General features: G+C 33.5%; 1 pseudogene; it reads right to left on the bottom strand.

The window, feature by feature from the left end:
- LOC149540968 (uncharacterized protein At4g15970-like) overlaps positions 1-16,634 on the bottom strand; it is a 39,818-nt pseudogene that overhangs the window by 18,180 nt on the left and 5,004 nt on the right.

The raw sequence follows: 16,634 nt of genomic DNA, 5'->3' as shown, positions 1-16,634 counted from the left end.
TCTCGTAATTAGCACTATGATGTGTCATACAACTAAACACATGTCCACCAGATATGGGTTATCGTCCATTAAGCATGGAAGTAAGAGCAATGATGAGAGGATAAGCCTACAAGGGTGTGACACGCAAAATAGTGTTGTAGACACCATGTGCTTAAATAGAGTTGTGTACTCCTATTTTGTCTACATGAAAACTCACAAAGGTGCGCAAACTACTAAGTGTCTCACAAATAAAAATAATAAAATAATGCAAAATAATTAAATAATGCATTAACCTAAGTAACTTAAGTAAGTGTAATAAGTAAATACTTATTTACACCAACACCCCCCCTTAAGTGAAACTTAGGGGAATGCCCTTAAGCTTACGAAACTAGGATGAAAATGCATAATGGGTCCCAGCTACTAGGCCATATTAGGTACCCATGTACATAATGAAAATGCAATCTCCCATAAAGCGGGGAAAGAGGGAAAACCTCATGGGAAAAACCCTCCCCCAAAAAGAGAGATAAAGAAGGATGCATCGATGGATGGAGTAATCAAGAACCCTCCATTATGACATACATCCAGTATATAAATAAGAGAATGAAAGAAGGAAGAGAGATAGAATAGGCTCCCCCCCCAAAAGAAGAATGCCAACAAGTGAAAGCTGCTCCGATGAAGAAGTTGGTCCATGAATGTAGAATAGTGTTCCTCCCCTTAGGAAGAGACAATGGAAAAGGTACACTCCTAAAGATGTATGGTGGCCCTAAAACTTGCTCAAGTATCCTTGTGCTGATGCTGAAGTTCACCCCTTCCAACTGTGCTGAAAAGAATGAATGTAGATCTGTCAAGGATGTCTGTTGAACCTGTTCCACTAAACCATCCATCTCCTCAACTGACAAAGAGAATTCCACTAATTTCTATTCATAAGGATCCACAATCATGCCAACATGTGAAGATTGATCATGTAGAGAATGGACATGAGGGTCAGAGTGACCCCTCCCAACAATTGTAGAAGAATCATCATCAATGAGAAGATGTAAGTCCTCAAGTCTATCTCCCAAGTCAACTAAAGTTGGAGCTAGAAGACAAGATGTACCATGATGTGATGGACCTTTCACTATGGCAATGTAAGCACGTGGACTAGATTGATGTGACCTCTCACTACAACTGTCGATAGAACCCCACATGTCTGAACCTGTTGAAGCACTATCGCTAGTGTCACTATCAGTTTCCACTATGTATGAAGTGCGGAGAGGAGTAGAGGACAAGATAGGAGAAATTTCCTCAAAGTGAACATCCTTCTCCACAAAAATCTCATGTGTCTCTGGATCCATAAAACTATAAGCCTTCACATTATCTTCATAACCGATAATGGTACAAGGCCTAGGTGTCGGTGCCTTGAAACTCCTGGTGGAAAGGTTAACTCATGCTGGACAATCGAAGACTCTGAAGTGACTCACAACCAGTTTTCTATCGCACCATGCCTCAAAAGGAGTCCTGCTATTTAAGGCTGGATGAGGAGACCTATTAAGTATGTGAGTAGCACTAGTAATGGCTTTAACTTCAAGTGTAGGATCGAGAGACTTGGTCTTTATCATGAAACTTTCCATGGTCTTGAGAGTCCTAATCCTCATAGCTCCAACATTTGTCTTGTTCGGACTGAATGTTGGTGAGTTCTGAAGATCAATCCCCTCAATTCTACAAAAGTTCTTAAGTCTTCTATCAACATATCTATTCTCATTGTCCACCCTTAGTACTTTGATGGCTTTCCTTGACTTATGTTCAACACGAGTCTTGAAGTCTTGAAGCTTATGAACAACTTTATTCTTATGATGAAGGAAGAAGACCCAAGTGAATCTCAAAAATTCATCAACAAATGTGAGTATGTAGTGGCCTTGGCTGACTGAAGTCATTGCAAAGGGTCCTGCTAATACCATGTGAACTAGCTAAAGAACAATCATAGCTCGAGAAAACTTCCCTTTATCATACTTATCCTTGAGATTCATATCCAATGAACAAGATGAACATTCTCCCTTTAAAAAGTTGATATTAGGTACACCTTTGACCATGCATTTTGAGAAAAGTTGCTGAAGAGAGTGGAAGTCAAGGTGAGAAAACCACTCATGCCATAAGTTGATTTGTGAAGTAGACTGAGTTAACAAGGCTTGAGAAGAACTCTTAGGCACAAAGTGGGAGAGGAAATAAAGCCTCTTGTCATCATTGACTTTCCCAACTGCTACCAATGAATCATCTTTGAGACTTTGCACCATCACTGAATCTGGAAGGAACTCAACCTTATGACCATCTCCAAGGTGAGTGATTTGGTAAACTGATAGGAGATTGGAGCTTAGATTTGGAACATAGAGAACATCTTTGAATTCCCTATCTTCCATTTCTACATGTCCTTTCCCTTCAACTTCCATCTTAGTGTCATCTCCCACGAAGATGTGTGGTACCTTTGACTGCTTCAATGAAGGAAAGTCTTCCCTTGAAGAACCCATGTGGTAGGAGGCACCTGAGTCAAGTATCCATTCCAAAGAAGAATTTGTGTTTGACATAAGTGCTTGACCTTTCCCCTTCGAAGAGGTAGGAGTAGAATCCTTGGAAGTACCTGGCACTTGAATCTTGTTCTTCTTGAGTAGATTTTCTAAATAATCGATTCTTTTTGTCTTGCAATGATGCTCGTCATGATTTGTCTTTTTGTAATATGCACAAAAGAGTTTGTCCTTCTTTTCATTACTTCCTTTCTTGTTTGAAGAAGAACCGCTTTGTTGAGAGGAGGATTGTTGTGTCTCAGATTGTGTTTTCTGCTTCCACTATTTCTTCTTCTTGTTGCTTTTCCCCCCTTGACTAGATTTATGATCATCACTAGCCACCAAGGCTTTGGTCTTAGATGATTTGAGAAGTCCAAAATCCACCAAGTGAGATTTTTCAACAATCAACATGTCTATGAATCCATCAAAGGAATGCTTCTGGTAAGAAGATCCCATGGTCAACCTATGAGTATTGAAACTCAAAACAAAGTTGGCGTACTCAGAAGGTAGCTTCTTCAGGATGTGATGAATCAACCTGTCATCCTTCACGGGATTTCCACAATCTTTTAGAAGTGCCCTATACTCATTGACTTTAATGATATAATCCTGAATTGTGTCATAATTCTTAGGATCCAAGAGAAGTAGATCATCCTCAATTTGAAATCTCTTTTCTTCATCCACTTTACCATACAACTGTTCAAGTTTATCCCCAGCTTCCTTAGATTTTGAAAAAAATTTAATGTGAAAGAGAAGATCCCCATGGACACAACTCCTAATTACACCTAAAGCTTCTCGATCTTATCTTTGCCAATCAATGAGTTCTTTAGCATCAGTAGGTTTGGTAATTGTACCATCAACATAAAGACAATATCCTTTTTCCATTAATCTACTCCATGCAATATCTTTCCATGTAGAATAGTTGCGTGAAGTTAGAGGAGGACATTTAAAACCCATGATGCAGAAATGAAAAGAGCACAATAGAGAGATACAAAAACACAGTACACACCCTCCCTTTTCACTCAATCAAAAGACCCCCCCAAAAGAGATGTTGTTGGCACTTTATAAGTAGTGCATTTACAATGGGCCACTTGTCAAAAATGAACAAAGTGGACTTTCTGATTTTGCTTTTACAACTGCCTTATATGGCTGAAATCTGTCACTTAAGCACTTTAGCTCAGATTTACAACAATTCAGAAAAAAGAATCAAAGCTTTACAATGCCAAAGAACGCCTAATTCTGAAAGTGAGAAATTGGTCCACACAACCCTAGAATTTGACTCCAGATCTAGAAAGTTGATAAAAAAAATAGACACTTTCAAAAAAAATGAAACCTGAAAAAGTGACCAAATGTGCCCGTACTGAGCTTCTGAAGTTGCAAAATGCAAGATTATGCAAGTACAGTCACCAAAAAATGCAATTTTTGCAAAATCTATGCACCAAAACTAGAAAAAAAATACCACCACTTGAAAATTCAAGAAATTCTACCTGATTTCAAAAAAAATTGCACTTGAATCGGAGTCCAAATGTCTGAGATAAGGGCTCGCAAAGTCAGGCTACCAAACTGAAAAGCAATCTGGAGAGGGGTTTGGAAGGAAAACTGTGAGTCTAAATTTGATGGTCAAACAACCCTCATTACAGTTGTAAAATGCCTAATTTTGATGATCAAACGACCATCAATTTTAACATAGCGTTATGCTAATGTTAGCAAAAAATATGCACCCTCGGATGATGTGGCAAATGACTATGCCTTTCGTACTGTACAGAATAACACATGTCAATTTTTGTACGCTGATGTGTTAAAGAGGGTTCCACAAGTGATGCGACAGTCCTTGCTATTGCTAACTTGGCTCCACGTGGCAAGGGCAGTCGTTCTTGCAGGGTGATAGCTGGCTAGTGTACACGTGGTAGTTTTGTGTAAGGAAGAGCAACTAAAAACTTCCGTGTGGTGAAAAGTCTTCGTTGCCAGGAGTTTTTAATACTCAATTCGGGCATGATTTTTTAAACTTCAAAACAAAATGCCGACTGGAAGAACTCTACCAGAAAGGTAGGTTGCAGGGTGCCGAAAAAGGCAGTCGCCTGCCAAGATCCTCTATCGCGCAGGGGGCAGTAAATCTGCAATACCAAAGAAACTAAAAACTACCCCAAAAAATGAAAGTTGTTGTCGAGAACATGAATACAATTGCCGATTGTTGGGAGTTTAATTCCACATGCAGTGGGAAGCAAACTTTGCGATCTTTAATACAATGAACCAGCGAACGAAAAACAAAAATGTTGTGGCTGCCAGATTTGGAAGAGACGTCGCTAGGTTATGTAGTGCCAACTATGTAACTTTGCGTATTTGCTTTGTATGGCGTGTTTGATGTGGTTAAGGAAGGGAGTCGTAGTCACCTGCTAGTCGAGATCTACACGATGCACCACTTCCTGCCATTGCCTGTTTAGTTTAGTATATATTGTGCTTGTATATGCATGGATTTTATGAAAGTTGCAGGTACCGGTTATCGACTTCCCTGAATTGCTAGGATGAGCGTACCCTATCACACTATCCCAATGATAAGAGAAGGGAGATAAATTCTCAAGTCCAAATCCCAACCCTTTAAGCCATTTGTCCTAATTGAAAATTAGGACAAGTATCTGAGTTGAGTACCCTCCGAATACGTTGGATGATGTAATTCATGATATAAACCCTTGGCTTGATTCTGTATGTATTTTGGCTATGATGGGTTTTCATATTTTTACCTTGTGAGTCTTTGATGTATTTTCTATTAATTAAGCCTAATTAAAAAGATTTAATTAATGGTTTAATTTAATGAAAAATTAATATGGTATTTTAATATTTATTTTATTTAATTAATTAGGAAATTAATTAAATAAAATAATTAAATATGAAAATAAAAAGTTAAAAGTTTAAAAGTTGGAATGTGACAACATTTATTTTAATAATAATATATTTGAAGATCATTTTTTAATAAATGACTAAATAATAATATTATTAAAGCTACTAAATATTTTGGCAATTAAGTTTTGGAAAATGAAATTTAAAAGTGGAAAATATATTTAAAATTATTAAAAGATTCTAGATTTCATGTGATTAAAATATAAATATATTAAGATTGAAAAGTGGAGATATTAAAGTTAGTGCATGAGATTTAATTAATAAATTAATTAAATTGGAAAAAGTAAAGTAAATATTATATTAATTATTGAGCATTATTTTAATATTTTCTCACATAGGAGTTGGAAAATTCTTGAAAGTTGTCATGTAGACAACATAGGGGTTTGCACTCTAAGTATGCACAAGTTGTCTACACTTAGAAGTTAGCATTTTATTTGAGCACATGGTGTCTACAACCTTAAGACTCATCTAGAAGGTTGGAGAAGACCCATGCTTAGTTGTCATGCTTATCTTCTAGTTGTTTCTAGAGACACTCTAGATGCATCTTAGAGGCCTTTAAATAGAGGCTCTCCTAGTGTGTTTGGACAAGCTTAATGGAAGCTACAAGCTTCAAGCTAAAATGGAAGCTTCAAAGCTTTCATGCATTTGAAAAGCTCATATGTCTCTACATGCTCTTATGCTTCAATATGCTCTTATGCTTCTTCTAGCACTTCTAGTCACTTGGAGGATTCGATTGGCTTGGATCTTGGAGGAATTGCGAATGATGGAGAAGGAAGGGATTTTCTATGGACGTCTAAGGCATGGTAAATTTAGCATCAGTGTCCAGGTGCACTTGTGATATTCACATACTCTCTTTGCACTATTTCTCTTCCTCTCTTCATCATGTCTGTTATATATGTGTCTTAATACTCTTTGTGATTGAATCTACAATTTGGAATTGAAATCTTAAAATTTTATTTGGTTGAGAAGAAAACAATAGAAAACTCTAGATCCAATTAAGGAAGAAATTAGATCTGAAACGGGTTTGGGTTCGAATTAGAATCAAATTGAGAAAAGATGATTTCAAATTTATAGTTAAACCTGTTAGATGAATAGTTATGGTTAGATGTAATTCAACGTTAAGGGATCTTTAAAGAATGTAATCTATTATGTTATGTTATGTTTACTTTTAGTTGGATGTTACTATTGCTTCTGCCAGTGTTGTGAATGGTTTTAATTTCATGTTAAAAAAAAAATTGTTTGGCGAACTTAGTGAAATTCTTCGGATCCCTTGGCAATTGGTTTTAGAATAGCTCGACATATAACCATAAGGTGGATTTCAACTATTATAAATCTATACGATGTTTCGGTATGAGAGTGGTTTTAGAAAGTATTGAGCATTTTCATGACTATGGGAACTCTATCGAAATTTGGATAATTCTTGGTAGCTAGTCAGGACCCAATACAAAATGCAGAATCAAGTCATTTTAACTTCTTACATTGGACACTGTCATCATTTGAAGAATGATTGATAAAACCTAGATAATCTATGTAATTTTGATCGGCTGTTTCCTCACCTTTAGTGGTTTACTTGTCATCTTTTAATATATGCAAATATGATAAGATGTTTCCAATGGATGATATCCCCACTGTTAGTTGTCTTCTTTTCAGTTACAAATTATCTGAAAGGCATGATCGATTTAGGTTCTATCCTTAGATGATTTTGATTCACTGTGTAACCATAGCTATTCTCTCAATAACATCCTTATGAAAAAGAGAGATGCTGGTCAATAAAAATCAACATTTGGAGTGTCAATCATCTACATCAATTTAATACCATTCCATGTGCTAGGGTTCAAGGCACAGTAGTTTGGAAGGCTAATTGAATCCTAAGGAGTCAAGTTTCTAGCCACCGCATCTTCATTGAACCCTACACTTCTGAACTAGCTGGATCAGCCAGCCGTATCATTGTCATGGAGTTTGTAAGTAAAATTCATAACAAGTTCTGATTTGGAAATTGTACTAAAATTTACAATCATTGATCTCTATCACCATGAGAATGGTGTTGGATCATCTTCATTATATTTCATTTTACAAAACTTAATTGCTAAAATATTTATAATAATTGAAATCGTATATAAATAAAACATTTTTGAAAATGTTTATTAAAAAAATAAAATAACATATGGTTATTGGGGAGGGACGAATTTTCGTACCCCCCCCCACGGCCTAAGATTTGAGGATGCAAGTACCATGTACCCACGACTGGCGATAGGCAAGACAAGCCGCAGCATGATTAATCAAATAGCGACCATAGTCGTAGGTTTGTACAAAGGTCACAAGGGTGGACAGTTCCCAGTACCCGTGCCAAGTTTGAGTGCCAAATTTGATAGTGTGTAGGGTATGACAATGGAAAGTTTATGTTATATTTGCTTTGGCAATAATAAATCGATTGTGTAATTCGATTTTATATTAATAAATATTGTTTTATGATATATATATTAACTATTCATCTAACATCACATCCTTATTAAATAGCAATGATACATTCGGCATTCATAAATTACATTTTCAATTGCTCAATCATCCACTGTACATGACATATGGTATGAAAAGCTTAAAAGAATAAACATCCGTGTAAACAAAGAACATCATCATCCAATACTAATCCATGATGCAATTAAAGTAAATGAAACCACATATCATACATGATACATCATCATCATAAAGATATAAACATCCATCATAAAAGATAATCATATATCACAAATATAAATAACTAAGTGCACGGTTCCTCCCAACCATAAATAGCATCATTAGACCATCGTGGATCTTAGCCATCCCTCCGTGCGTAACATCCCAAAACATCGAAGAGATCATCGCCTATAAACATAGTAGGAATGTCACTCCTAAAACATCCTACTAACATGCAAAGAAAAGCATAATATGTCATCAACTAACATATGCAAATCATCAATGTAAGAAACATACCAGTAAATACATCCATCATAGGGTATATCATCTATCATAATGATCCAAGAATAGAATGAAGATAAATACCAACCAAGAAAGCTCCAGCCACAGTGTTTCGGATGGATCTCAAATGATAAGAGTGGAAATACACTACCACCCGACCGCGTGGAACCTAAGTGGTCCACTCCCACCGTGCTGAGGAGATAATCTCAAGTCCCATACAGGTTATCCAAATCACATAGCACAAATCTCTATGAGTCCAGGAATCCTAAAAGTATAATAACACAAAGGTTTCATCACACAAAACTAACATCTAATTCCCAGAGGCACAACAATGACATGTAGGAAACCTACTATGCAAGCGGGAAAGTGTCATCGCAATTATCACATACAAGTTACCCTGGCAGTTAGCTAAACTCCACAGGTCCATACTGATCTCATGCGGCCACTAGTATCCTCTCATACTGACGAGGCATACTACGAAATGCACGATGGCAACCATGCGTCCTCACTACTCCCATCCTAGCCTGTACAAGCACTCAAGGCATGAGTGAGAACCAAAACAATTATCTTTTTAAGTTCATTTAATCCCCATTTAGTGTGTAAATGTTATCACTTATTAACCAAACTTATAATGAGTTACCCTGGTAGCCACTTAGGACCTCGGCCCCCATTGCAAGCCACTTCCCGACACTGCAAGTAGATAACCTACCCTAAGCTCATGGAATTATAAAATCACCACAGTCCTGTACAAGCGACTGTAAAGAAAATCCAAAAGATAATCCATAAAAAGAATCATCAAATATCCATGATAAAAGCATCAAATATCCATAATAAGAATCATCAAATCTCCAAGATAAGAATCATCAAATCTCCATGAGCATCTGAAAAAAATCCATAGAAAATCATGACCACAACAGTTCTCTATTGGCAATTGAAGGCATCACTTATAATCATAAGTATCCATTGGTTCTCAATAACCAAAATATATCTCAAAATCATACTAATCAAAGACTCCAAAATGGTTGAGTCAAACATGTCATAACATGACATCATCCATAAATAAATCAACATTTTAGTCCCATCATGGCAACTAGAAAATAATCCAAGAATAACTGATCGATGAATCAAAAATGATTAGCTCAAGTGTCTCAGATACATATATCTCAGCTTCACACATGAAGACTGATGAATAATTACAATCAGTAAATGCAAACATTTCATAGAGCATACAATCACATAACCATGGTTGGGTTTATAAAGATCAAGACCAAATAAGATCAACATGCCAACACATCTCATAACCCCCAAGCCTCTGGTAACAACCTAAGACTGGTCAACACTAGTCAACCCAAAACCCAAAACAAGAAGCATATAGAATACATGATGCAAACACATGTTTTGGTTGTGCTATATTACATAGTTGAATTAAGTGTAGAGTTTCAGTTTTCATTTCAAGTATACTTCAAGTGTCTTAAGTTTCATCATTTGACCTACAAGTCAACCCAATTGTTCCCCGATAGCATTATCCTTCTATTATTAAGAATTACATTCTAAGAATAACTTAAGGATAAATACTCACTAAACTGATCATCGTTGACCTTTAATTAACTTGTTCTCTTTATTTAACTATGATCCATATTCTAATTGATTAACTCTCCTTTAATGTTACTTCAACTTTTCAACATAATCAAGGATCGTTATTCATTTATAAGAGAATCAATTATCAATCTTTGAATAAGAAGAATATAACTTTATCAAAATGATCAATTTAATCTACCAATTAACATAGGTACACAATTCCATGACTCTTGTCATTCTAATAGTTTTCAATTCAATATTACTACGTCTCACCATTAAAACATCTAAGGTCATTATTCAAGTCATCAAATTAAGACCTATCATCTTTGATATCAATATTTTTTACAATCTCATTTAAAAGAATTGCATAATTATTAATTAAATCCAATTAACTCTAGTTAATTGATTTAATTAACAATTACACAACCATACCAAAAACCTAAAGAATATCAATTGACCTACAATAGTTGTACGTAGAAAGTCAACTTCAATACAAATATTAATATTTCAATAATACTAATAATAATAGCAAGTTATTTTGGAAATCTTATCCATAAATCTATAATGACCATACTTGTCACTCTATCAATGAATACTAACTTTTTTTTCTTAACATACCCGTATCATTTGATTCAACTAATTATCAATCAACTCTATGCCATTTCATTAACATTAGGATTAATAATCTCTCAATTATTTAGGTCCAAGTTTTATTACAGATAACATCATGATAATATAACTAACTTCCCATTAATATCGAATAAAATCATTGCACTACTAAGAGCAATATACTCCCCCTTATTTCCAAGAAATGATTTCCATTGTTCAAATTATGAGAATGATACCTATCGCCTTCCATAAAATGTTTCCCCTATAATACTCTCCTCGGATAAATATTCTAAACCACTCATTCATTAACAGCTACCAATCGTCATCATGATAAAATGAATTAACTTCCCTTCATTATTTCCTACTTATCATGCTGTCAAATAAATCCCATTTGTTTAAAATATTAAAGTTATGCACTTCAATATCTTGACAAGATTCAGAACTTAATTACACTTCCCTTCCATAACTTCTATTATTAACTTAAATCGAATTAAGCAATAACTATAAGAAAGCATTTATACTATTATCCATTAATAGTCTTACAATTATTAACAAATAGCAACCTTATTAATAATTTTAACACTAATGATTTAAATTATCAATATTCTCACCGATTCACCATTGGTTTAGCCAACTAAATTTTGACTACATTAATCAACCATAATTAATAATTTAATAATAACTTGTAAATGAACAAGTTATATTAACAAGTTATGATAATAATCTTATTAAATAAATTGACAATAAATTACTTAATAATTTTTAAATCAAAATCTAAATTATTATTAATAACGCATCAATAATTTATTACAATATTAAAAATCACTTATAAAATTATATATATATATATATATATATATATAAAAACCAACAAGCAACACTTTATAATAATAAGACTTTAATATATAAAAATATGTTGCAATTTGAATCATGATATTGAGCGGTATGAGATTGCTCTGGCTTAATAAACTGTGTTGTTTACTGCCCACCGTAGGTACACCACGCCTGCATGGGTATGTGGACGTTGTCGGAGGTACGTGTGTGTGTGGCAATTTTGGGATCTGCCCCTATCGCAAGCGTTTTGCGATGTGGGGTACCCATAGGTACCCTGCTCTAATACCAAATGTAATGCCCTGCCAAGGGATCCAAAGAATTTCACTAAATTTGCCAAAAAAATTTTTGTTTAAAACATGAAAGTAAAACCATTCATAACATTCACATGATAGCGGAAGCAATAGCAACAATTCAAATGAAAGCAAACATAACATAACATAATAGATTACATTATTTAAAGATCCCTTAACGTTGAATCACATCTAATTATAAATATTTTAGCAATTATATATATATAAATATTTTAGCAATTAAGCATATAAATATTTTGGCTGTAAAGCATATGCTCACATTCTTGATGAAAGAAGGAGAAAACTTGAAAGGAAGAGTAAGAAGTGCATAATGGTTGGATATAGTGAGGAATCAAAAGGATATAGTTTATACAATCCTAGAACTAATGAAATCTATATTAAAAGAAATTTATGGTTTGATGAAGATATTAAGAATGATAAGTCTCCAACATTATCTTTCTTCCCAATTTTGATTGATGAAGAAAATTCTATTTCTACCAATGGTCAAAGTCAAGGTGTACAAACTACTACATGGGAAGAGACTCAAGTTGAAGAATCAAGTGAAAGTGATAATGAAAATCCAAGGAATTTACCAAGAAGGTCCTAGAAATATATTTGCTAACTATGCTCTTATGACTTAGGTGATGCAGGTTGACACTCCAAGCACGTATAAAGAAGCAAAAGGAAAAGATGAATGGGAGGCAGCTATGCAAGAAGAATACAATTCTTTGATAAAGAATGGAACATGGGAACTAACAACACTTCTAGAAGGCAAAAATGTGGTTGGTTGCAAGTGGACCTATAGAACCAAGTTCACATCAGATGGAGCTATTGAAAAATATAAAGCAAGGTTAGTGGTTAAAGGTTTCTCACAAGAAGAAGGTATAGACTATATTAAAACCTTTGCTCGAGTAGCTAAGATGAATTTCATTCATACAATAGTTGCTTTAGCTACAAAGCTTGGTTGGAAAGTTTTTCAAATGGATTTAAAAAGTGCATTTTTGCATGGTGATTTAAAGGAAGAAATTTACATGCAACAACCACCAGGATTTATTAAATATGGTGAAGAAAATTTGGTGTGTAGATTAAGAAAATCACTCTATGGTCTTAAACAAGCACCAAGGGATGGTGCTAAAAAATAAATAAGTACTTTCTAGATGTTGGATTTAAAAGAAGTAAAGTTGATCCAGACGTGTATGTAAAACATAGTAATGATAAATTTTTTATCATTGTATTGTATGTGGATGACTTGATTATTACAGGAGATCACACACATGATATTGAGAAAACTAAAGATCAACTCAAACAGGTTTTTGAAATAACTAATTTAGGACTAATGCACTACTTTTTGGGTATGCAAGTATGGCAAGAAGAAAGAAGGATCATGCTTTCCCAAACTAAGTATGCTCTTGATGTACTTTAAAAATTCAATATGAGTGATTGTAAACCATGTAATACACCATGTGAAGTAGGACATAAGATTTTATTTTTTATTTTAGAAAAAATTATGTTACTTATGAAAATTGAATATTTCATCTATTGAAATTTGTACATAAAAACATTTATATAGTTATTTGGTAATTTTATTTTTCTACTGATATTTTGTTTATCCAATTATTTCAAGTATAAATACATCTCATAATAATATTAAATAATTATAAATATAATTTTATACAACATCTCCCTCTTTCTAAAAAATCATAGCATTAAATTCAGGTCATATAAGTTAAAAATTGTGAATATAAACATATAATAATCTTAAAGAAATATATAATAATAATAAATTTCCATTAAATTCCAAATTTTTATTTCTATCAACCAATTAATAACACATTTAAAATTTAGTTATACTAGCATTTTCTTATATTCAATAATGTACTTACAAAGGGCCACATTCTATTCTACTTCTCCAACCCACCTCTCTCCTTCTTTTTAATTCAAAAGTGTTATTCAGATTGAAAGATTTGAATAAAATCCAATCATCAAGAGTGTCTCTCAAATAAGTCATCTTCTTCTTTAAACCTACACAACAATTGGGGTGCATAGTATAGACTTCTTCTAATTTTGCCTTCAATTCACAAAATCCACTAAAGTAAATTGTATCAAGGAATAAAATATCTATGAGAATTTGAGTAAAATTTGAGGAATATTTCATCATATTAAAGACATCTTGATCATGCCTATTAGGATTTATAGTAGTATATGCATGCCAAAGTTCATAGAGTTTAGCAGTTCTTTCATTCGTTTTAACAAATGAAAATTTGTATTTGGATCATTTGAGATACTACGTGAATTATGTTTATATAAATCACAAGATACTTGAAAATCTGCCTCAACCTAGAACCTCTCCAATGGATTTCGTAACCACATTATATCTACATCCTGTAAAAAATATTCGGACAAAATTAGTAAAATACATTATATCTACATCTATAAAGAAAAATTAGTAAAATTCATTATATCTACATCCTGTAAATAATATTCGAACAAAAGTAGTAAAATATTTTAAGACAGATAAACTATAAGAGCGTGAAAGTATGAGACAACGAATTTGAAGATGAATACATGAGATGTCTCAGACAAAGGTAGAAAGACAAATTAGGAGATTACATGTATTAGACAAAGCTTCTTGTTAAGCTTTTTGCTTTGTTTCTTTTTTTGTTTTGATTTTTAGTATTAAAAAAAAATAGATTTGGTGAAATTTTCTACTATTCAATACTATCTAATTAGATTTGGTTAAAAAAATATCATTTAATTTTAATCTATTAGAATAATGAACAATATAGAGTTCTAACTGTTTTATTTTGATAAATAAGAGAAAGATTGTGTGGAATTCTATTTCAAATTCTATTCTTATTAGTTTATTTTCTATACTAATTAATTTATTAGATAAAATAGAATTTAAATTTTAAAATTTATCAAATTTATTATTATTGTTAAAAATTTGAACATTTAAAGGTGAAATATACACACTTCACCACATCAAAGATAAATAGTAGAACTTTGAATGAAGTAGAACTTTGAATGATTTTCAATGTTATAAATTTTGTATATAGAAAACTAGAATAAAATTAAAGATAAAAAAACATTAATTGAAATATTTATAGACTAATCAAAACTTTTAACTCAATAGCTAATTAAAAAGATCACTTCTACTTAAACACCAAATATACCAAAACAACCACATAGACTAGTAAACTTTCTTTAAATACGGAACCAAATATCCTAGAGTCAATCTAATGAAACTACAATTATTAGAATAACAATGTCAATTTTTTTGATGATCTTTACAGTAAACATCTACAATGTGGGGTATGTGAGGAAACTTACAGTAAACACAAAATTATATCCTCGCTCAACCACAGTCTTGAAGAAGAGAATTTTAGTCTACATCATCTTTATATAATCCTTTGTCCCAAAGGACTTCTCCTCGGTAAAATCAACTCCTTCAGTCCTGAGCTCATAGCAATGAGGATGAATTTCTATGCAGCGGTTGAAAGCTTTTGCATCCATGGCCACAATGAGGAGGTGGTTAAGTAAGTCATGTGTTCCTTCCCCAATCCTAAAACTCTCAAGAAAAAGATCTATCAAATTGTTTGGGTCAATCCATGCCCCATTCACTAGTGTGAGGATCAGAGTCTTGTTTGGCATTGAAGCCTTTGCCAAAGCAATTTCCAACTCATCTGAATCACTTGCAACCTCTATTTGAAAACAAACCCAAAATAATATTGAGTTAGAAAACAGTGTGATTCAAACCATAGATTATTACAAAAGATATGTTAATCTGAATTAAACTTACATATGGAGGTGTGGCTTCAGTTTCTGTAGATAGAGGCCAATAAGTTCGCTTAGTTAGATAGAAACACACCAATAAAACCAGTGTTAGAGAAATAATCAGAAACATATCTCTAATTGGCTTATCAAATATGGTTTCTCCTTTCATCTTCAAATTGGAAGAGCCTAATCAGCCTTAGAATAACTGATTTAGTCTTGAGAGCTGCATTCTAATGTCTTGGAGATTATATACAGTGAAAACGGCTTTGTCAACCATATTAGGTTTTTTTGAACTAACTCATAATTCTAGGGCGTGCAATGTGCAACTTTTATATTTGGCATTACACTACCATCGTTTATTTGGGCGTTGTGAATGATGTATTCAAAGTTTTTAATCAAATGTATTATATTGAATTGAACAAAAGAAAGGTTTTTTTATCATCCATTAGTGGGATTGGAAATATATTGTATTGGGTTACACAGAAAGAGAGCTGACAATCGTGACAAGAGCAATCATTGATTGGCAACTGACAAATGCATAAATAGCCTCTTTTGTTCACAAAGTGGACATTAACAGATGGGCCATCATGGGTGGATGCCCAATTTATGGGGTGTAACTAAATTCAACAAGCACTGCAGGGCAGCATAGTTCCTACCAAGTGCATAACTATGGTAGAATTTGATTTTGGTAGGAGTTATGTCAGATTAGAAAGGGCAAGATTTTCAATCAATCAAGGTGGTATGGGTCAGTTGATTCCAAAGACTCTCACTCCAAAGACTGGTTTCATAGTTGTTTAGCATTTATTTTAAATCAATCAAGGTAGTATGGATTTGTTGATTCCAAAGACACTCCTTCCAAAGACGGTCCTTCCAAAACTAGTTTCATGGATAATGTTTCACAGTTTTTTACTGTTTTCATGGATGATGTTTCACGGTTGTTTATTGTTTATTATATGTATCAAATTTCAAAATTTTCTTATTGTTAAATATTGTATTGTAATGGGTGGAGGCCCTAGCTCGATTGGCTAAATCTTCTTCGTGGTACTGGTGGGCGTGTTTTGCCAGCGCTATCGGTCACATTATAAAGTTTTCTCGGTGCACTACAGTTTATAAGGGGGCCGTGTTGTACTCGATTCCTGCAATCTAAAAAAAAATTATTGTATTGTAACATTTTCCATAGGAATGCTCT

The sequence above is a fragment of the Cupressus sempervirens genome, chromosome 9, assembly GCF_028749045.1.
Source record: "Cupressus sempervirens isolate cs-2001-9-10 chromosome 9, ASM2874904v1, whole genome shotgun sequence".
NCBI lineage: Eukaryota > Viridiplantae > Streptophyta > Pinopsida > Cupressales > Cupressaceae > Cupressus > Cupressus sempervirens.
Note: the sequence above shows the minus strand (reverse complement) of the source record. Positions and strands in the feature narration are given on the sequence as shown.